At 41.0% G+C, this 24,537-nt stretch overlaps 1 long non-coding RNA gene across 2 annotated transcripts in view; it reads right to left on the bottom strand.

Moving 5' to 3' along the window:
• Positions 1 to 11,723: 11,723 nt before the first annotated feature.
• The window catches only part of LOC122562461, a 50,537-nt gene continuing 37,723 nt past the window's right edge, over positions 11,724 to 24,537 (bottom strand). For both annotated transcript variants that reach the window (XR_006315313.1, XR_006315312.1), the window contains exon 4: positions 11,724 to 12,232. This is a non-coding gene — a long non-coding RNA (uncharacterized LOC122562461). The remainder of the gene's footprint in view (positions 12,233 to 24,537) is intronic.

The raw sequence follows: 24,537 nt of genomic DNA, 5'->3' as shown, positions 1-24,537 counted from the left end.
GGCAAGATTAGCGTGTGAAGTATTGCTAAAAGTGACTAATTTCCCTCCTTCTGAGTCACCTGGAGCTGGAAACCTGAATGTACACTGTTCTGAATATATATATTTTTTCAATTTCTTATTTGCCTTCAGTCCACCAGCAGGAATGTATTTCAACTTGGTTCTTAATTCTATTAACACACATCTGGTCTAGTTTTTCTAGTTTCTCTGCATAATCAGTTTAATTGCTCATTTTAAACTTCTCAACTGGTATGCTTTTGCCTTAGTTATAGAATCTTTTGATGCGGAGCTGGTCCAATTTATCAGGATTCTATTAACATTCACTAGGTTAAAGTATTGAATTAGAGTTATTCCCAACTCTATCTAATATCCAAAATATTTAAAGCTGCTGAAGTCTGACTTCCAATATGAATTCTGCTTTACCTCCATTAATAATAATGTCTTAAAATTCTCACCAGCCACCTCATAAACAAACCATGTGCATCATAAAGATACCGGAAAGTTTCCCTTTCCGTGGTGACAATGAAACATGACAGGGTCGACTTTTAACTGCAGTGATGATACTGTGGCTTTAGGGGGTGTGTTTTGACCTGATTTCTTTCAGAGAGAGATTAAGGGACAGGCACTGAGCAGTCTATGAGAGGATAAGCAACTTGTGAGACCTTGGTGATTTTTATTAATGTTGGAAAAATAGAAGCGTGATTGGGTGGAGACACACACAGACCTAGGATTTTGCAAGTTTTGATTTAGTTAGTGAGGAAAAAAATTGTTGCTGTAAGAGTTGATCCTTTTTTGAGGTATTTTAGGTGCTGGAGGTGATTTCCTCGAATTCCAGGAGCAGCAATTACTGTTTTAAATGCTGTTGTTTGGAACTTTGGGGGAAAATGTCAAAACAACAGCACTTCTAAAAGGGAGAAAAGACAGACAAAAGACAGTGACCACAAGGTCAGTGAGGGAGACAGCAAAAGAAACCTACACTGCCAACTGACATAGCAGTGAATCTGCATAGTTACTGCCTTTGCTGTTTGAGTTCATGTATCTCTGAACATTTGAGTGCATCTGGGAAAAATGAACAAACAGTGAAATTCACAACTGATCTTGGAGGAATCTGTGGGAGAGCTCACAGCACAGAAACAGATAAGTGCATAGTTTTTCATGCGTAACCTTGCTGTAAGTCTACAGCAGTGAGTAGAGTGGGTTCTTTCCTGGATTATATATTTTATTGAGATCTGCCTGTTGATTAAATTTTTAAAATATAAGCTATAAGTACTAAGTTAGCCTGGAGCAGTGTTTTTTAGAGCAATAAGATGGTGCTATTTTTTGGATCTGTAGATTGTGAAGGAGCAAAGATGGCCTTTAGTATGCTCTTCCTGTCGGATATGGGAGTTTGGGGAGAGTTTTCATGTTACTGATGATTATGTCTGCAGGAAGTGTCTTTGGTTGTGAATCCACTCAGATCACATGGATTGATTGGAGAGGCAGTTAGAAGCAATAAGGAATTTACAAGAGCTAGGGGGTGAGATAGATGGCAGTTATAGAATGGGAGAATAGCCACAGACACAGTCAGGTTGGGTTAACTCCAGAAAAGCTAGGAGGGATAGTGCAGGAGTTTCCTATGGCTATCCCCATTTCAAACAAGTATGCTGTTTTGGGAAATGTAGTGGGTGATGGACTCTCAGGGGAAGGTAGCCAAGTTTCTGGTAACAAGACTGTCTCTAATGTAATTGAGGGGTACATTGGATTTTAAGCGATCGATTATGATAGGGGATTTTCTAGTCAGAGGCACAGACAGAATTTTCTGCGGCTAGCAACGAAAAATCTGAATGTTGTGTTGCTTCCCTGGTGCCAGGATCAAGAATGTCTCAGAGGGTACAGAAAGTTCTCAAAGGGGAGATGGACCAGCAGGAGTTCATTGTATACATTGGAACTAATGACATAGGAAGGGAAAAGCATGACATTCTGAAGGAAGAATATGGGAAGTTAGGAGGGGGAGTGCATTTTTGATAAGGGATCACATTACTGCTGTAATAAAGGAGGATATTCTTGGGAATACATCCAGGGAGGTTTTTTTTGGGTGGAACTGAGAAATAAGAAAGGGATGATCACCTTATTGGGATTGTTTTATAACCCCATTAATAGTCAGCGGCAAATTGAGAAATAAATTTTGTAAGGAGATTTCAGTTATCTGTAAGAATAATAGGGTGGTTATGGTCAGGGATTTTAACTTTCTAAACATAGATGGGGACTGCCATAGTGTTAAGGAGAGGAATTTGTTAAGTTTGTACAAGAACAGTTTTTGATTCAGTATGTGGATGTACCAACTGGAGAAGATACAAAACTTGACCTATTCTTGGGAAATAAGGCAGGGCAAGTGACTGAGGTGTCAGTGGGGGAGCACTTTGGGGCCAGCGACCATAATTCTATTAGTTTTAAAATAGTGATGGAAAAGGATAGACCAGATCTAAAAGTTGACGTTCTAATTTGAAGGAAGGCCAATTTTGATGGTATTAGGGAAGAACTTTCAAAAGTTGACTGGGGCAGATGTTCACAGGTAAAAGGATGGCTGGAAAATGGGAAGCCTTCAGAAATGAGATAATGAGAGTCCAGAGACGATATATTCCTGTCAAGTTGAAAGGAAAAGCTGGTAGGTGTAGGGAGGTTTTGGTTAAGAAAATGAAGGAAGCATATGTCAGGTAGAGACAGGATCGATCAAGTGAATCCTTAGAGTATAAAGGCAGTAGGAGTATACTTAAGAGGGAAATCAGTCATGTAAAAAGGGTTCATGAGATAGCTTTGGCAAATAGAGTTAAGGAGAATCCCAATGGATTTTATAAATACATTAAGGACAAAGGAGTAACCAGGGAGTGAATAGGCCCCCTCAAAGATCAGCAAGGTGGGCATTGTGTGGAGATGGGGGAGATACTAAATGAGTACTTTGCATCAGTGTTTACTGTGGAGAAGGATATGGAAGATGTCGGCTGCGGGGAAATAGATGGTGACATCTTGAAACATTTTCATATTACAGAGGAGGAAGTGCTGGATGTCTTGAAATGCATAAAAGTGGATAAATCCCCAGAACCTGACCAGGTGTACCCTAGAACTCTGTGGGAAGCAAGGGAAATGATTGCTGGGCCTTTTACTGAGCTATTTGTATCATCAATAGCCACAGGTCAGGTGCTGGAAGACTGGAGGTTGGCTAACGTGGTGTCACCAAGTGAGCCTGATGTCAGTGGTGGGCAAGTTGTTGGAGGGAATCCTGATAGATAGGGATTTGGAAAGGCAAGGACTGATTATAGGTAGTCAGCATAGTTTTGTGAATAGAAATTATGTCTCACGAACTTGATTGAGTTTTTTTTAAGAAGTAACAAAGAGGATTGATGAGGGCAGAGTGGTGAATGTGATCTATATGGACTTCAGTAAGGCATTTGACAAGGTTCCTCATGGTAGACTGTTTGTCAAGGTTAGATTTCATGGAATACAGGGAGAACTAGCCATTTGGATACTGGACTGGCTTGAAGGTAGAAGACAGGGGGTGGTGGTGGAGGGTTATTTTTCATACCAGGAGGCCTGTGACCAGTGAAGTGTCACAAGGATCGGTACTGGGTCCACTACTTTTATATAAATGATGTGGATGTGAACATTGTTAGTAAGCTTGCAGATGACACCAAAATTGGAGGTGTAGTGGACAGCGAATACGTTTACCTCAGATTACAATGGGATCTTGATCAGATAAAGCCAAGGAAATCTTCCAAATTGCTTTTCCTGCTGTAGGTGAACCAACTCATAACTTGCTTTCCCAGTTTTTTTTTCTTTAACGCCTCATGTCACAAGCCTTGCTTTCTGTTTCATTAAGAAACATCCACAAACATTCATTCCTGACCTCACCTTTACTCAGTAGTATATACTATCTATAAGGTGCAATAAGTAATCCACCAAGGCTCCTTAGACAGCATCTTGAAAGCCCACTTCCATTCAGAAGGACAAGAGCAGCAGATACATGGGAACACCACCATCTGTAAGTTTCCCTCCAAGTCACTCACCATTCTGACTTGGCAATATATCTCTGTTCCTTCAGTTTTGTTGGGTCAAAATCCTGGAGTTCCCTCTCCAACAACTTTGCAAATCTATGGGCACCAAGTGGATGCAGTGGTTCAAGTGATTAGCTCACCACCACCTTCTAAAGGACAACTATCTATTGGTAATAAATGCTAGTCCAGCCAATGACACCCATATACTGAGAGTATATAAAAACCCTTTACCATACATCCACCTATGTGATAGAGCAGGTTACCCCTTTCTGGCATCTATGTGTGCACCTCAAACTCTCTCCAGTTTTGTAATTCTTGAATTTAAAACCATTTATTACTTAATCTTCTAATTTGTCAGGAACTGAGAAAACATCCCAATCATGTGGGCTGCTGCTTGTCTTGGTATTCTTTAATCTGTGCTATCTTTCTTCACTTTGCTAAACTGTATCCTCAATTTCCACTTGATTTAAAGTCACAATTTTCAGGAACTCAACCATAACATTAATTGAGGACCCTTTGTATTTCAATGCGACACTTCGCTTGATGGACTGAAATTGCTTTTCTTTAGTTGATAAGAATCTTCTTCAAAAAAAGGAAGGCCTCCTCAGCTAATCCCTTGGAGCTGTGTCCTAATTTCTGATAGACCTTGAACATTTGCAAAAGCAAAGTATTATGGATATCAGAAATCTGAAACAAGAACGATAAAACTGTAAAGAAACTCAGCTTGTACACTGAGCCTGGCCAAGTCTCATACCTCTAGCAGGTTATCCAAAATGAATCGCTCAAAATTACTTAGCTTGGGTTCTTGACTGCCCTTGTTGTTATTATATGGCTTGTGAAACAGTATCTAGAATAGTGTTTAGGGTGGCATGGTAGCTCAGTGGTTAGCACTGCTGCCTCACAGCACCGGGGACAGAGGTTCGATTCCAGCCATGGGCAACTGTCTGTGTGGAGTTTATACATTCTCCCCGTGACTGCATGGGTTTCCTCCAGGTGCTCCAGTTTCCTCCTACAATCCAAAGATATGCAGGTTAGGTGAATTGCCTGCTGTGTTCAGAAATGTGTAGGTTAGGTGCATTAGTCAGGGGTAAATGTAGAGTAGGGAAATAGGTCTGGGTGGGATGCTTTTCGGAGGGTTGATTGTGGACTTGTTGGGCCAAGGGCCTGCTTCCACACTGTAAGGATTCCATGTTTCTCTGAATAGAATATAATTCCTACAGAGTGGAAACAGGCCATAGAGCCCAACAAGTCTACACTGACCTCTGAACATCATCCCACCCAGACTCATCCCCCGACCGTATTTCCCATGGCTAACCCTGAATTTCCCATGGCTAACCTACAAATCCCCGGACACTATGGGCAATCTACCTAACTTGCACATTGTTGGACTGTGAGAGGAAACCAGAGCACCCAGCAGAAATCCATGTAGACACAGGGAGAATGTGCAAACTCCACACAGTCACCCAAGAGTGGAATCGAACCTGGGTCCCTGACATTGAGAGGCAGCAATGCTAACCACTGAGCCAACATGCCATCCCACTATCACAGGAATGCAAAATGTGTATCTAGTCAGTTAAATAAGCTGCTCACATCAGCCTTGGGCCTAAATGTTACCATTTTAACACAACTGCTCTTTTACAGGTTGATACAATGACAAGAATGTGAAGGATTGGGCCTCGTGCAGATTTGTTGGTGTGACAAATATCCATTGTATCAAAATTTTGTTGCAAAACTATTAAAACATTCCCAAACCTCTCCCAAACATGCAGCCTCTCTCAAATAATTTGCATTTTTTTTCTCCTACCACTTAGAATTTTGTAAAACATTTCTCAAAGTTGCTGGACATTTTTAAAAATTAATTTCTTCCTGTGAGTTTCCATGACTAGTGCCTAATGCAATTTGAGAAGGTTTACTCTCTCTGTCTCCTGGACGAACATTGCAGGTAGAGTTTAAGGTTACATCTGGCTAACTCTTACACATCCCATCTATGCTGTGAATTAATAATGAATTGTGGTGCATCACTTTGTACAAAGACCCAGCCTTTAATACACAGTACTTAAGGTGAGATAAAAGGGTTCTTTGTTCTGAGATGGATTATTCTCCAGAAACACAAAAAAATCTCTGCCAGGTTTATTATTTGGATTGTGTCAATGACTGCACCTCCCCCACCCACTCATCCTCCCCCAGCACCCACACAACCACCGTGGCTCAAATTTCACTTTGCAGCTTAGTTATTCATGTGTTATACTTAGGCGTTCTCTGTTTTCCCAGTTCAAGTCTGCCTGTATAAGGCCTACAGCCCAGAGGCATTCCCACAAGAAGCATGTCAGAGGGTGAAGCTCATTGCAGCCTTACAGCCTGGTGAGAGCCTGCGGTCCTGTCAGCACCTACTTCAGAAAACTAGAACATAATTTTGCGGCTTGAAGATTTTTGGGTTACACCCCTGCTATCAATGGTCCTTTGTTGAGCTTGCAGTAAATGCAGGTTTGGGTATCCTGTTATGTAACTGTATTTATTCAAGATTAAACAATAAAGGTTGATTTGTTCAAGTTAGTCTTGACTTCAATGCAAAGTGTAAGTATGTAATTTGAATTTTATCATAAGACAAGTAGAGTGAAATCAATCACCCATTTTCTCTTTCACTAGTGGAAGAGATACACAATGAATGGTTGCTCCATTATCTCCCATTTTAGATTGTCGTACAATTTTAAAACAATGTTAAAAACGTACTGTAAGTGCTGACAAAGGAATTAAGTATTTCAAGCAATCCCCTCATTCCACTCTAATAGCCATCGTCACCTTATGTACCTAGGCTGAAGGTTGGCCCTTGACTGATTTCTCTGCTAATCTTTCATTCAGATTGATTTTCAGTGGTTTACCGATGCTTTCTGCTTTCGGAGAGGCAGGGTGAGGAGGAAGGTGCCAATTCCGGACAGGAATTGAGGTCTCAAGTCTGGCATTATCCTGAGACAACTGAGATAATCAGGGAACCGACATGATCAAAGTAAGAGTCAAATAAGCACTAGGTTTCGTCTTGAGGCAGGAAGGGGAAGAAATTCATATGGAGCCTGCAAATGGAATCAGATCAATATGTTTAAGCCTAGGTCTTTGGAATAGGTTTATCACTGTTCAAATGAACTGTCTTCTTTTTATTGGCCTGGTGAGATGTTTCTAAAATGTGAACCCCAAAAAGACAAACCTAGATTTTCTGCTTGGGTGAAATCTCAATGTCATTAAGGTATACAGGCAAAGGTTCGGACAGTTGAGAGATACTTATAAAAGATGGAAGCAGGATCAGAAGTAGGATCATTTGTCATGGGCGTGGTTTGCTTGAAGATTTTGTTTCTGAGATTAAGGGGTTGAAATTTTGAAGACAGCATTCAGCAGCTGCTCTGGCTTTTGGAGTCAAATAGTTGGAGATTTCTCCCACAGGTGGACTGAGCAGAATAGGTTCTGCGGGGTGGCGGGGGGGGGCTACTTTGTTACTTTTCAACACTGCAAGTTTTTTCCCTTGTTCAGTACAGCAATCCTTCAGGGAGGAGAAAGTGGGGACTGCAGGTGCTGGAGTCAGAGTCGAGAGTGTGGTGCTGGAAAAGCACAGCAAGTCAGCCAGCATCCAATTTGCCATGTGAATTCTGGGAGACACGTTTTAGCAATCTTTCAGCTGGTTTACCTCCCTGCATTTTCCTGTTGAGAATCCTCTCTATTTGATGCTGTCTCTCAGAGTTCTTCATGGAATTCAGTTCAAACTGGCACCTCACAGATCAAAATTTAGGATGGTATTACTCACATACTGGGGAACAGACAACAGAACCAGAGAAAAGTTACTACACAGAAAGGTGCTATCTAATGCATTGTGTGTGTGTGTGTGTGATGCAATCTAGTCCCATTGTTCGGTACCTGATCCATAACCTTACAAGTTACAGCATGTCAGGTGCTGATCCAGATTCTTTTTAAGAGTTGAGAGATTTCCACATCAACCAAACAGGCAGCAAATTCCAGACACCCATCGCAAAACTGTCCAAAGTAGAGGAGGAGCATTCGGGAAGAATTTCCTCATGTCACCTCTAATCCTTCTACCACAAATCTGTGTAATTTACCTCTTTCATGGGGAATCTTTATCCAAGTCATTCAGTAATTTGTACACCCTCAACTAATTCACCCCTCAGCCTCCTCTGTTTTAAAGAAAACAACAGTAGCCTATCCAATCTTTCTCCATTGTACTCCAAATTGTCTTTGATCAAGGCAATCCACTGTCTTTTAATTTGGGTTGTTCACATTGTCGGGTTCTGGTGAGCTGGGAATTATTCACAGCTCTATTGTCAGTGATTTTTCTGTTTACACTTGGAAATGTTCATTGAATTTCATAAAAAGGTCTCTTGTGATTTCTTCCTCAGATGTGTACAGTCTCAGCTTGAAAAGGTAGTCATGTGACTTCTGGGAGACACTTTTTAGGATTTTGTGACCATTTTAAAGACAAATTAATCTTCTTTATAAAATATAATCTTCATTTACATAGATGTGGCACTGAGCAGAAGGTGGATAATGGTGATTTTTTTAAAAATTGCCAGGTATGAAGTAGACTGAGCCCAGCATACTTTCGGTGGTCAGTCTAATTTTAAACAATCCAACCACAGGAGCACCACAAATGGGGAAATTGCATGTTAGTCAGGAGACTACAGAGTTTAAAGCTCCAGGCACCCACCAAATCCCATTCACAACCTGGCATAACATAGAGATTAATTTATAACGTCTGCGAGGGTTTGAAAATATGGATATGAGTAAAGTTTGGAGAGGTTTGGGGGGGCTTTCTTTAGAAGAGAAGAGGCTGAGAGATGACAACTGAGGGCAGACAACCTTCAGGACTGCAACCATTGAAGTGTGGCACTGGAGAGTGTCAGGCAGAGAAGGCAGCCCTATTTGGCACTGAACAATGCAAACCCCTCCTGGAAAAGATGCTTAGTCAGTCAGCCAGACAATGTCAACTCTAACACCATATCAGTCCCACTCAGTGCAGGAAAGTAGTCAATGAGTTAACCATCATTTGCAGTCCCTCACAGACAAGGGTAATTCTCTTCCACTCTCAGCGGGAGTCTCTGTAGGTAGATATACAGACTGATGAGACTTCAGGAGGCTCTGTTACACTTGGTGGTCATGGGAAGGGGTGGGTGGGGCATTGCTGTGGTACCGCGCACCTTGCAATGTTTTCGCCTGGCTTCTGCTTTTTCCCGATGGCAAGTCGCAAGGTGCTGGACACCTTCCCGAATGCTCCTCCTCTACTTCGGACAATCTTGAGCCAATGATCCCCAGATGTCTGTGGGAACGAAATAAGCCAATAGCTAACCCTTCAAAGAATGCACATTAAATATGTGTCTTTGCAATGATTTCCCTGCTCACATTGCACTAATATACTTTCTTTCTTTAAATGAAGACCCTGGATGCTGCACAAAGACCTTTACACACGCACACAACTTTTACAATGACAAAAGCTTATAGAATAAACAAGCCTGAGGTGCATCACAGGAATATTTTGAAGCAAAGTTTGACACTGAGCCAGGGAAGGGGATAGTAGGGTGGATGACCAAAATCTTGTCCAAAGACATATGTTTTAAGGACCATATCAAAGGAGGAAAGAGGGGCAAAGAGGCAGGATGGTATAAAGCATTACATTCACACAAACGAGCGTCTGTAGATAATGGCATTTTATTGTGGGAAGGCCACTGGGGTTGTAGCCAGATATTTATTGAGGGAGGTCTATTATATTAACTTGTCATGTCATGGAGGATCCAGTGGTTTGAGGGTCATTGTCATATGAAGCCCTGTTAAAAGGAACTGAGAAAGGTACTTCTGAAAGGTCCAAAAATACACTGTTATAAATTTTAACATGCAGAGTCCAGTTGCAATAGTCAAGTGGTGTCTTAATTATGCATGCAGGGACCCAACGCTGGACAGTGGCAGGAGCTTCTCTACTGAAGTTCAAATGAGCACAGTTCATATATATTTTCATTATCAATTACAACTTCATGGTATTACATAGGCAAAGACCACACGATTATATTACTGTTTAGTAACTGCAATGCAGAGATTTAGTATTGTCCTTCTGGAGGGTATAAAGAGAGAGAGAGAGTGTGTGTGTGAATTGATGCAGTCTGGGACAGTCAGATGATGTGACTATAGTCTTCTCCATTTGTTAATTTGGTTCTCCTGTACATTGTTTGGGTGTCTCCCATTTCTGAACTAGGTCAGCTTGCCTCATTGTTTGTGTGTACTTTAGCACTAAAGCTGTGAGAAAGTGAGGACTGCAGATGCTTGAGTATCAGAGTTGAAAAAGGTGGTGCTGGAAAAGCACAGCAGGTCAGGCAGCATCCGAGAAGCAGGAGAGCTGACGTTTCAGGCATAAACTCTTCATCAAGCAGTTGAGCTGTTGGTCCTGTCTGGCACTCTAATATAAATCCCAATTTTATATCATTGCTTCTGACCGTCTGTTTAACCTGAGACTTTAGCTTCTGCATTGCGCTTACCAATATAAGATAATTTTATCCAAAAGTTAAAATAGGCAGCAATTGTAGAAAGCAGGGCATTGGACATCAGCACAAGATGCTCCCATATTCTTTCTGTGATGTGCATTAAGTTAACTGATGTTGATCAGGGTTAATAGTCACGACAATTGGCTCCAATTTCCAAGGGCCTTTCTTGAAAGCCTGAGTGTGCTGATGTTGAATGACCTAAGGACTGCAGCCAGCCATGCTGTCATCTCAGTTGGCTAATTCACAATAATTCATGGTAGGTTTAAATGAACAATGGCCATCTCTGTTAAGGTCCTGGAGGATAGATCCTCATTTAGTTCTTGTGGTTCATTCTTGACACCAAATTGATGCCTTGACCCTGTGAAGCAGTATAAGACCCTCACAATGAACTTGGTTTGGAGGCTGGCAAGCACACTCAGGGAGGGAAGAGGAAGACAAACAGGATAAGAGTGGGTGTGCAGGATGGCAGTAGTGACCTGGAGGCACCCCTAGGAGAAACGGGGAGAAATACTGAGATGAAAATAGAACAAAGTTTCATTCAAAATCCTTTGGGATAGTGCTAATAGATTTATCGGTAGCTCCAAACTCTGGTACAAATTCAGCTCTCAAAATAGTGACTTAATGGTCTTCATTGAAAATTCTGGGCTTGATTTCAAAATCCTGTATGATGCTGTACCGAAGTAAGTAAGCCTGGGTAGGTGGCAGGCAGCAGATGAAAAGCAATGGATCTGGTGGACAGAATAAGGAGCAAGAGTGCAGCCTGATTTTTTTTTCATTTTTCCTTCATGAGATGTGGGCATTGCTGGCAAAGCCTGTATTTGTTGACTCTCTCAAATTGCAGTTGAAGTGAATGGCTTGCTAGATCATTTCAAAGGGCAGTTAGGAATCAATCTTATTGATGTGGATGAAGAGTCACATGTTGGCCAGAACAGATAAGGGTAAAAGATTTCCTTTCCTAAGGAACATTAATTGGGGTAAATTCCACGGCAGTGCACATGACAGGGAGACAAGGTTTCTCCTTGGATTAAATAAACTCTGTTTTAATCCCACCAAGCCTACACATTGCACAGTCATGGTACATGCATTTGCCCACTAATCTACAACCTAGCCCTCAGATAAATAAAATATAAAGTGATTTCCCAAATCATAGGGCTTATTTATGGGTTGGATAGATATATCAATGTCTGGCATATTATAAAACATTCTGGAGGACTTACAGACCGTGCAAAGGAGATTTACAGGAACATTTTTCGCACAGATCCATCCAGGTGCTGGCTGTTTCCTTAGAATTTCAAATATAAAATGGGAAAGTGTTTGGGATTGAATTGCAGCAGTGTTAAAGATTAGTGTGTCATCTCCACAAAGTAATCGGTGGTCGGGGTCAATTAGCATAGATCATGTCGGTTTTATTCATCTGAATTCGACACCAAAGTCTCCTCACCACAATAAATTAGACATAAGAGCTGCTCAGCTGTATGAATCCACTGAGGGGGACGTGGAAAAAGAAAATGTTTTGTGAAGGTCACGTGCTTGTTCTCAGGTTACAGCTCCTGATAATCTCCTGTAAATGGGGCTTTATTTGTTGTGCTGAGCTCAATAACCGATGACAGTGAGAGGTCAGACTTCATTCTGCTCAGAGGGCTGTGCTCCCTAGCGAGTCAAGACTGTGCTGGAAGGCGCCTGGGAAGAAAAACACCAGAAATGTCTCAAAGAACGCTCCCAGACACCTGTATTTACAATTGACACCACACCCAGCATCGAGTTCCCAGCATTCAAACTTCCCCTAATTTGGGCTGTTTGATGCTATCCTGTTACCACAGCAAGCTCACAAGGGATTATAAAACCTTAGTTTATGAATTGCATTTCCTCAAACTAAGATTTTGTTGGCATCACTTTTATTGTAGATTCTCCAATACCTCAAAGTCAGTTTGTCAGCTCGCCACCCTTTTAGTTAGAAGGTCGTGGATACAAGTCCCCATCACAGAATTTCAATGCATCATCCAAGCCCACCTTGGAATATAGCATTCAGCAGAGTTGCAGTTTTTGGTGTGCAGTCTTTTAGATAGGAGGTTAAAATGTGTGCAGACAGAAACAGAGTTAATGCTGAGTTTGGTATGAAACAAAAGTTTGGATGAAGAGCCATTCTGGAACTGAAACATTAACTCTGTTTCTTTCTTCAGAGATGCTGCCAGACCTGCTGAGTTTCTCCAGCAATTTCTGTGTTTGTTCCTTACATTGAAAGTACTCCTAACTGTAGCAACCTTTTGATAGGTGAAGGGAAGTGATGGTGAAGTTTCATTATCACTAGAGTATTAATCCAGAGACCTAGGTAATGTTCTGGGGACTAGGTTTGAATCTCATCATGGCAGATTCAATAACTAAAAATCAAACTTGGAATTAGGGAATAATGATGACCATGTAACCATTATCAGGAAACCCATCTGGTTCACTAAAGTTGTTTAGGGAAGGGGACTGCCGTCCTTGCCTGATCTGGCCTACATGTGACTCCAGACTCACAGTGATGTGGTTGGCTCTTAACTGCCCTCGAGGCAATTAGGATTTTGGCAGTAAGTGTTGGTCTAACCATTGATACCAACATTCTGTGAATAAAGTTTAAAAAGTACCCAACATTGTGATTGCTACAAACTCTATATCTCCCACAACTTTCACAAGGAACACTGTAATTTCTCTCTATGTCCTTCAAAACCGTCACAACACTCTGATATATCAACCCCACCAGCCTTTTTTTTGCTCAGAAGCAATTCTTCAACGAGTGCTCCTGTATTTAGAACTGTAGCCAGGTAAAATTTCTGCTCACTTCACATCTGCTCCATGGCTCAGGCCAGTTTTCCCTGAGATTGCAGAGTTATTTGAGAATGCTGGACTGGCTTCAGGAAAGATTTCTTCCTGCATAGGGTAATCTGCTTTAGAGAGAGAGGGGGGAAAATCACTATTGCAAGCTTTCGCATGTTATATGCTTCTGAGGTAGGCGAATGAAATGTTGCTTTCTTCTGAAATGGAGTGATATATCTAAAAGAGTTGTGCATTGAGGGGTTTGAAACGTATCAACATTACAGGACTGGAGGGATGAATTGATTTCTCTGTGATCAATTACACTCCCTTGAAACCTTTGTCATAGCAACATTAGTTGCCAGGAATACATTGATAGTTCTAATGCTTGGCTTGACGGAAATATGACGTATTGTGTATTTCTACCATTTGCAATTAATTTTAAGAAACCAACACTCTCCCCTATCCAGAAAGCATGCTATACCTGCCTCACTCGCGGTGTATGGTAAGAAGCTACCAACCTTCATGACCTTATTATTAGTTAGGAGAGATGGTAAAGAGCAGGGTTAGTTTTACTTGGCACCATATTATAGATTTTAGATTTTTTTTACTTTCTTGCTTGGTTCTGCATCCCCTCCAACACTCATCAACCCCCACTCCTCAGCTCTACCCTGGTCTTTGCCCACATGCTGCAGCTTTGGTATTTTAGCAAGAATCAACATTTGGAAATCATTTTTAAAAATAACACTAAGAAGTTGCGAACCAAACCGGCCCATAAATTTCAGTTTGGAATTCAAGTCTTGGGTTAGATTTTCAAACTTTCATGAGTTGTAACAAAGGTTAGCAGCGAATATACGGAACACAGGGATTTGAAAGCTAGCATCCAAGTTCAGCGGGCAATTCAAAAGGCAAATCGAATGTTGGCCTTTATTTCAAAAGGAATGGAGTGTAAAAGTAGGGAGGATTTGCTAAAACTATACAAGGCATTAGTCAGACCACAGCCAAATATTGTGAACAGTTTTAATCCTGTTATCTAAAGAAAGATAGACAAGTATTATAAACAGCCCAGAGAAGGTTCACTAAGCCAATATTAGGTATGGAGGGATTGTCTTATGAGGAGAGGTTTGAATAGTTTGGGCTTGTACTTATTGGAATATAGAAAAATGAGAGACAACCTTATCAAAACATAAGAGATTCTGAGGGATTAGACTGGGTAGAGAAGGAGAAGTTGTTTCCACTTGCTGGAGTGTCTAGGAACAGAGGGCAGTATCTCAGAATTAAGGGTCACGCATGGGAGACAGAGGTGAGGAAGAATTTCTTCTCTCAGGGAGTTGTGTATCTATGGGATACTTTACTGCAGAGGCTTGGTCATTACGTACATTCAAAGCAGAGATAAATTTTTAATCAGTAAGAGAATCAAGATTTATGGGGAAATGGAGCTGGGATTATTAGATTGGCCATGATCTCATTGAATAGGGAGAGCAGACTTGATGGGCTGAAAGACTGACTTCTTGTCCAATATATTACGGTCTTCATGCACATATAGAAACATTAGCCTCTCCTGAAAAAGACACAGTGAAGATTTGACCTCGCTACAGGTCAATTGCAGAAATCTCATGCATAGTTACACAGTTGAAGAGAATAATTGAAAAAAAATATAAATTTTTGCTCCAGGTCAAATTGTTCTTCAGTGAGCTTAGAAAAACAGAATGTCTGAAACAGCCACTACAGCAGTGACAATAGTGAATCGCACCGAGGTGCTTTCTGCCGAAGACAATATTGCCACTGTTAATGCAGCTCTTGAAGCAGATCAGCCCTGATATTGAAAACATCTCAGGAAAACCCAATATAAAAGTAACTTGAATCATAGGAAAGAACTGGCCAAGGGCAGTTCAGTGTAATACCAGATCTGAATAATCATGAGAATTAAAGCAAAAGTAAACAGTTTTGGATAAACCCAAGTTTGGGCGTGCACAGAACTCAAATATAAATTTTAGGAGATTTAAAAACTTATGCCAAAATTGGCTACTTCTCCACCCTTCCATTCATGTGAAAGAGTCATGTAGCTTAAACTCTTCCAAATTCACAGTGGAAGCAAAAGGGGTGGCATACTTGAGTCAAGACCCAGATGTATCCCAGCGGAAAGAGTATTAGGAGCGTAACTAATTAGGACTGTGTGAGAGGAATCTCTTTAATTTCGAGGCTAGCTAATTTGGAGAGTGTCACATACATCTGTTGTTTGCACAAATACTGTTCTTTAGTCAAAGAGAGCTGAGAAAAATATGGCAGAAATTTACCAATGAATTCTCTTGCCCATGCTTCCTATGTCTTTCCCACAGCTGCCTCTGATTTGCACTGCCAAAGAATCATGTAGCTAGTTTTGGAGGGCGAGTAATTAGGTGCTTCAGGTAACATTTCCAACCACATCTAATTAGCACCAGATCCAAAAATAACATAGAACCATCAGTTAAAAAACTCAGAGTTAAACAAGAAAACTTTCCATGACTCCCACGCAAACTTCAACCATCCCAGCTATTCATTATTAATAACCCCTTGGCTTTATTTGGTCTCTGATTACAATTAATATTTATAAGTTAATCTTGCAATTGGAAATTTCACTGTAATAGAACCTGCCGCTTGCCGTTGATTAGAGTAAGCACCACTAAAGGCAGTATCGTGATCGCTGGGTTGGATCAAGTGTGTTAATAGTCCAAGTAAAAGCAATTAAGCCAATTAACCACACAGACATATGTTGCTCAATCTCCTTAATTTAACGGCCTACTGCTTCTGCAAGTTTCACATACAGCTTTTGCTTATTCACTTAATGTGCAATCAAAATGTTCAATTAATTCCACTTTTTGTTACTTCCTCTCTCACTATTTAGATACACAGTTGAAGGGTAAAGACCCGTGGTGCAGAAAACAACCATGGTGACAAAGAGAAGTGAGAAGTGCAGCTAAATTGAGAACTTTTTATCAAGCATCTTCCCCGGATCTGTTTTCATCCAGGAATGTTGTGTCACTTGGGACTTCTTCCTCAGCAAAGTTCACAGAGAGTCTGGAAGGTGGGGAAATGCAGGAGAGAGGTCATTGCTGTCAAATGGAGCACATGCATTTCAGGTAATTGGTGACATAGTGACACCCATGTGAAGAATGGTATGGTTTCAATGTAAAACATAGCTCTCCTATGCCTGCCAATCAAGCATTTCACGTCAGATATAGCCACATGAATAGATTCAGCGTACTACTTCACTCACACTGCATTAACAAAGCTCTTGACTCCAGCATCAGTAGGGAGCACTTGGCAAAGTTGCCTTCAACCATAAAATAGCAGTAAGACACCTTTGCAAAACTGAGAACTCATGGGGAAATGAAAGTACACTTCAATGACTGAGGTCCCCTACTTGACACCCAGAAAAATGATTGTGGTTATTAGAGGCCAGTCATCAGACCCTGAGGTCATCACTGCAGAAATGAAGAGTCTAGATTAGAGTGTTGCTGGAAAAGCATAGAAGGTCAGGCAGATCCAAGGAGCAGGAAAATCGACGTTTCGGGCAAAAGCCTTTCATCAGGAATGAAGACCATAAATGCATAAATGAAGGCCACCAGAATAGAAGTAGTGTCACTGGACTAGTAATCCAGATGTCAAGATTCAAATCCCATCATAGCAGCTCATGGAATTTAAATTAAATTAATAAATCTAAAAAAATGCATTTCAGAAATGGTGACCAATACAACTACAAATGATTGGTGAACCAGATGGAGTTTTAGAACAATGTCTTTTTGGGGGATGGAAGATGAGAGGTGGGAACACAACTACGTATTGCTGTGGAAGAAAACAGCACAGCAGCAGGCTTGATCATACTGAATGAGCACCAATCTCCAGTCCAGCTTTCATCCTTTCATTCAAAATGGATTGAGATATCATAGAATCATAGAAAGACTACAGTGTGGAGACAGGCCATTCAGCCCAACAGATCCACACTGGCCGCCTGAAGAGTAACCCACGCAGACTCATTCCCCCTACCCTATTACTCTACATTTACCCCTGACTAATGCACCTAACCTAACGGTATGGGCAATTCATCATGACCAATTCATCTAACCTGCGCGTCATTGGATTGTGGAAAGGGCACAACTCACTCTCCTTGCCCATCCTTCATATGTGAACCAAGGCAGTGTGTGAGTAAACAGACTGGCTATTTGCTCACGAAGATAATCACAACCAATCATTATTTTTCTCTCACCCAACATCTATACTTATGCATTCTATGGTAGACACAAATGTTCGAAGAGAATCTGGTTAACAAGTAAATATTGAACAGCAAGCAACTGACTCTTCTGTCGAGTTAACCCTTTAGCCTTTAGTGCTTGACAGGATATGCCAATTACCCAATTATTTTCTGCAATTGTAGCCTTTTGCTGCACTGGAACCAATGTTTTGTCATTACATTAAAACACCTGAGAGTAGTAGCTGTGTTATTATGTGGAGGAGAACCACTGTTTGCAGATCTCCTTCAGAATATTCAAACTTCCCTGACTGCAGCATCTGAAGGTGGCATCGCTGATCTGCACTAACTCTGAGGGAAATGAAAGTCCAGCTCTTCATTTTGCCTCTTGTGTTTCTATCTTTTTATGAACTCTTTCGGACTCTCTGGTTTCTTTACTCTCTTCTATAATCGCCCATGCCCGTTTCTCACAAAAAATTTCCACCCAGTTATTTCTTTCATTTTTTTCCATCCTCAGCTTAACTTTCTGTCAACTTCAATCCATTTCTGTTCAAGGACTCTACATTTTTTTGCACAGACACACAAGCATACACACACATTTACACACTCGGGAATGTAATTGTCTCTACGATCCTGACTAAACACATGCCCGTTTCTCACAAAAAATTTCCACCCAGTTATTTCTTTCATTTTTTTCCATCCTCAGCTTAACTTTCTGTCAACTTCAATCCATTTCTGTTCAATGACTCTACATTTTTTTGCACAGACACACAAGCATACACACACATTTACACACTCGGCAATGTAATTGTCTCTACGATCCTGACTAAACACAATTACCCTAAATATGATCGATAATTAGGTTTGATTTTAGTTTTGCTCTCCTCCTGATGCTGGCAATAATGAATTCTCTCTTTAACCTGCAGAGCCAGAGAGATGTTATTAGTAAACAAGCCAACAGACTTTGTACTCAGTATCTATATTGCATTTAACAACAAAAGCAGTAGAATTATACTGCTCATTTTTAGGACCATCTAATAGCAGTTATGAGGGAAAGAGAAATGTATTGTCAGGAGAGAATTGAGAGGGGTGGTGTCACAACAAGTCATTAGATGACGTTTTCTAATTATTATGGTTCAAGATACATACCTCAAATTGCTAAACTCTCAGGTGAAGAGGGATAAACTAACTCCCTTTTTTTGTTCACCCAACTCCTTTGCTGGTTGTAGTAAGTTTAGTTTACAAAAGAATAATCTCTTATAGGGCCAAAGCAGACAAATTGATGTCTTTAAAAGGGTCAGTTTAACCAGGCACTCTTGAGTTAACAAAAGAGTGAGTTTACTAGTTGTTGAAAGTTGTAAGAAATAATAATGCAGCACATATACATACAGATGGGAATAAGAAGTCCAAAATGGTAAACATTATACATTATACAGTTAAGTTTCTCTGTGTTTTTTTGAGAAGAATAGATAACAATAGTCGAATAGTAGATTTCAGGATTCTTAATTTTTGAGGGTTTGTTGAAATTTGTTTGTCCTGTTTCTCTTGACTGATCAGTTGACATCCAGCACTAGAGTAAGAGTTATTTTTACCTGACACGCAGGTATGACCACTTAGTGGCTTTTCAATTATGACCTTCATAGAAAAGTAATGCTCAAACCCAGACTAATCCACATGATCCTCAGTTCACTAGCACACTTTCTTTCATTAAGAACACACAGAATAGGGTTGCAATTGATATTTAACCACTTTCTTTTCTGAAGCTTTATATTCCCCCGAAGGGCAAAACACTAAAAAAACGCTCTGCAAGACATGGCTTTATTGATGGGAATAGTCAATTGGGGAAATAGTCAACAACTTTATTATCTCTTCCAGTTATGATTTTCACTCTGTTTGAAGATTCCCTGACATTCTACAGACACAACATTCTCTGGGTCCACCACAGAACCCTGCCATTGAGCACTCAATTTACAGCTGCAGCCTTGTGTTTTAATCAGTAGCAGACCTCTTTTAAAAGACACATCTTGGAGTTAAAAGTTGAAAAACTCCAATGGTAATTCAGCATTCTGATCTACTATTATGACAGTGGAATTGGAGACAGAAACAAATAGCAGAGTTCAATTGCAGGGGTCTTGTGAAAGCAATGAGAAGCCATGGCAAAGACAAGATAGTTTGGAGAAGCTTTCAATACGGTCAAAGCAATATGGCTTGATGTTCGGGAAGCAGTCAGTTTCTGTCACATTTATATTAATTGTAGAGTTGGGCTCACAAACATTTAGGCAGAAGCTAATGATATGCTTCTTGATGATGTAATAGTCTTTCCAAAAGGGAGTTTATAATCATCTAGAAAAGAATATTTATAATCATCTAGAAAAGAATAATTTGATTAGGGATAGTCAGCACGGTTTTGTGAAGGGTAGGTCATGCCTCACAAACCTTATTGAGTTCTTTGAGAAGGTGACTATACAGGTAGATGAGAGTAAATCGGTTGATGTGGTGTATATGGATTTCAGCAAGGTGTTCGATAAGGTTCCCCACAGTAGGCTATTGTACAAAATGTGGAGGAATGGGATTGTGGGAGATATAGCAGTTTGGATCAGTAATTGGCTTGCTGAAAGAAGACAGAGGGTGGTGGTTGATGGGAAATGTTTGTCCTGGAGTCCAGTTACTAGTGGTGTACCGCAAGGGTCGGTGTTGGACCCATTGCTGTTCGTCATTTTTATAAACGACCTGGATGAGGGCGTAGAAGGGTGGGTTAGTAAATTTGCAGACGACACTAAGGTCAGAGGACTTGTGGATAGTGACGAAGGATGTTATAGGTTACAGAGAGACATAGATAAGCTGCAGAGCTGGACTGAGAGGTGGCAAATGGAGTTTAATGCAGACAAGTGTGAGGTGATTCACTTTAGTTGGGGTAACCGGAATGCAAAGTACTGGGCGAATGGTAAGATTCTTGGTAGTGTAGATGAGCAGAGAGATCTCGGTGTCCAGGTACACAGATCCTTGAAAGTTGCCACCCAGGTTGACAGTGTGGTTAAGAAAGATACAGTGTTTTAGCTTTTATTAATAGAGGGATCGAGTTCCGGAACCATGAGGTTATGCTACAGCTGTACAAAACTCTGGTGCGGCCGCACTTGGAGTATTGTGTTCAGTTCTGGTCTCCACATTATAAGGACGATGTGGAAGCATTGGAAAGGATGCAGGGGTGATTTACGAGGATTTTGCCTGGTATGGAGGGAAGGTCTTACAAGGAAAGGCTGAGGGACTTGAGGCTGTTTTCGTTGGAGAGAAGAAGGTTGAGAGGTGACTTAATAGAGACATATAAGATAATCAGAGGGTGGACAGGGAGAGCCTTTTTCCAAGTATGGTGACGGCGAGCATGAGTGGGCATAGCTTTAAATTGAGGGGTGATAGATATAGGACAGATGTCAGAGGCAGTTTCTTCACTCAGAGAGTAGTAAGGGTATGGAATGCTTTGCTTGCAACGGTAGTAGATTTGCCAACTTTAAGTACATTTAAGTCATCATTGGACAAGGATATGGACATACATGGATTAGTGTAGGTTAGATGGGCTTTAGATTGGTATGACAGGTTCGCACAACATCGAGGACTGAAGGGCCTGTACTGCGCTGTAATGTTCTATGTTCTAGAACCAACTGCTGTAGCTTTGGCGGGCAGCCTTGTGAAAAAGTATAAATGATCATTTGTGTCATTTCTCCACTGTTTCTGCCAACCCTCTTCTGGACTTTTAGTGGATGATCATGAGAATTCCCACAGGAACTACTGATTGATATCTGAATGGATCGACAGGAAGGAGTTCTGGAATACACTGACAATGACAAGAGTAGAAACCATTTGAGGAGATTTAGTGATTGCACAGGGACCGACAGAATGTATTGAGGAGGAGCGCAAGTTGGATTGCAGAAGAGAAGTGAAGAAAACTGGAGGAGGCAACTGCATTTAAGAAACAAGGTCAAGGAGCGCATCCACATACACAGGAATGGATTTTCCTGGCCCATTGTTGACAGGTTGGGAGGTGAGAAAAGATGACTGGAAAATGATGGTGGGAGGGGAGTTGTACATCCAGAGGGATGAATGATATCTTCCTGTAGCTATAGCATGACAGCATATGACTGACAATGTAGACATTGTTGAGTCAGTTGGATGCTGGCAATCAATTGAGCTATTTTACTGTCCAGTTAAGAGCTACTTGCTGGCTTTTGTGCTTCCCTTGTCCAAGTCAGGAGACTCATCCTCACTGGCTACTCATTGGCCCATTCAGGGACTTTCTCCCTTCTATGCAATCCGGAGTTGATCTTCCCACCTGTCCCAATGACAAAATAATCCGAAAAATTGTCACAGAGAAAATATTCTGCCTACTAAATGCTTTAAATGGTACAGAGGATTTTCAGAATGATCCCAGACTAGAAAGGAAGAGTCATACAATACTTATCAGAAAGACAAATATTTCACAGACTAGATATTCCACTCTGCTTTAACAGAGCTCACATTGGCAATAGGAAAACATTAGTCAGCAGGATTTAAAGTGGAAGAAGTGTTGGCAGTAGTTTTGAATCAGTTAGAATTTTGGAGTTGGGATGCCAGTGAGGGGAACATTGGAAGAGTTGAGCCCAGATGTAATGAAGGAGGCATAGGTAATATTAATCAGGAAAGCAAACTTTAAAATTGAATTGCAGAAGAAGTATGGAATGCACTTAAGGCTTTTATGTAGAACAAGGGAAAAATGCATACCACACATCAAAAAGGAAAAATATAGTAAGCCCTAGATGTCAGCATTCAGGAAGCAGCTTAGAAGAAAGATTTTTTAAAAACAGACATACTTCAAAAGGAAATAAAATGTGGGACTGATTGCCATTCCGACAAAACAAAGATTGCCAAAAATACAATATTACCAAAAGTAAGAGCTAAGTAAACAGTAATGCAGTAAATAACTGGGAGGTATAAACAACACCTGTTGTTGGAATATAAATAGGGCAAGATATAAAATGGGTTGCTGATCCAATCCAGTCAGTGTCTTGTCAAGTGCACAGGTTAAAATTAACATTCTGAATTTTTCACAAAACATTTCCTCACGTGAGATTAATAAAGAACCTTAAGACCCATTGACAAAGAGCAACAATTTTGAAATTATGGTAAACTAAGAGAAAAGGTCAAGCAAGCTGGATTCTGGGTAATCCAAGATGGAGGATGGAAAAATTTGTAGTTGTAACAGCTGCTCCTTTTTTGAGGTGATTTCCTCAAATTCCAGAAGCAGCAATTACTGTTTTATATGCTGTTGCAATTGTTTTGGAACTTTGGAGAGAAAAAAAATCAAAACAGCAGCACTTTTAAAAGGGAGAAAGTCAAAGACAGTGAGCACATGGTCTGTGAGGGAGAGAGAGAGAAAGAAGCCTACACTGCTAACTGACACAGCAGTGAATCTGCGCAGTTATTGTCTTTGCTGTTTGAATTCATGTATCGCTGGACATTGGAGTGTGTCTGGGAAAACTTAAACAGTGAAATTCACAACTGATCTTGGAGGAACCTGTTTGGTAAAGGTCACAGCACAGAAACAGATACGTATATAGTTTTAGGTATAGCCTTGCTGTATATCTACAATAGAGAGTAGAGTGGGTTCTCTTTTGATTATATATTTTTGTTGGGATCTGTCTCTTGATTAAACTTTAATAATATAAACTATAAGTATTAAGTTAGCCTGAAGCACTGTTTTGTAGAGCAAAAAGATGGTGCTATTTTCTGGGTCTGTAGATGGAAGGAGCAAAATCGCCTTTAGTAGAGTGATACGCTTTTCTTGTCAGAGGTGGGAGTTTTGAGAGAGTTTATGGGATACTGAGGAATATATCTGCAATAAATGTCATTGGTTGTGAATCCTGTCATATTGAATGGATCAGTTGGAGTGCCAGTTATAGGCAGTGAGGAATTTGCACGAGCTAGGAGGTGTGATGAATGGCAGTTATAGGAAGGAAAAAATGTCACAGATACATTCACATAGATGGTTTAACTCTAAGAAAAGTCAGAGAGGTAGGCAGGTAGTGCCGGCCTTCTTCTGTTGCTCCCCCCATTTCAAACAAGTGTGCTGTTTTAGGAAATGTAGGGGGTGATGGATTCTCAGGGGAATGTAGCATGAACAGCCAAGTTTCTGGTATCAAGACAGTCTCTAATGTCATGAGAGGTATGTTGGGTTCTAAGCGATCAATTGTGTTATAGAGCTCTCTAGTCAGAGGCACAGACAGATGTTTCAGTGGCCAGCAGTTAAAAATCAGAATGGTGTATTGCCTCCCTGGTGCCAGAATCAAGAATGTCTCAAAGAAGGTGCAGAATGTTCTCAAAGGGGAGAGGGACCAGCAGGATGTCATTGTCCAAATTGGAACCAAAAATATTGAAGGGAAAAGGATGAGATTCTGATGCTAGAATATAGAAATGTTAGGCAGGAATATAGAAAGGTGGTCCTCTAGGGCAGTAATATCTGGATTACTCCCTGTGCTCCGAGTTAGTGAGGGTAGGAATAGGAGGATAGAACAGATGAATGTGTGGCTGAGGAGTTGGTGTATGGGAGAAGGATTCACATTTTTGGATCATTGGAATCTCTTCCTGGGTAGAAGTGAGTTGAAACTTTATTGCTGGAACAGCACAGCAGGTCAGGCAGCATGCAGGGAACAGGAGATTCGACGTTTCGGGCACAGGCCCTTCTTCAGGAATGAGCAGAGAGTGTTCAGCAGGAGAAGATAAAAGGTAGGGAGGAGGGACTTGGAGGAGGGGAGTTGGAAATGTGATAGGTGGAAAGAGGTCAAGGTGAGGGTGATAGGTCGGAGTAGGATGGAGGCATTCCTTCGTCTCCGCCGCATCTGCTCCCAGGAGGACCAGTTCAAAATACGTACAACACAGATGGCCTCCTTCTTCAAGGACCGCAATTTCCCCCCCGACGTGGTCGACGGCGCCCTCCACC

Source organism: Chiloscyllium plagiosum, chromosome 25 (genome assembly GCF_004010195.1).
Source record: "Chiloscyllium plagiosum isolate BGI_BamShark_2017 chromosome 25, ASM401019v2, whole genome shotgun sequence".
NCBI classification, from domain to species: Eukaryota; Metazoa; Chordata; class Chondrichthyes; order Orectolobiformes; family Hemiscylliidae; genus Chiloscyllium; species Chiloscyllium plagiosum.
This window is presented reverse-complemented; position numbering and strand designations above follow the sequence as displayed.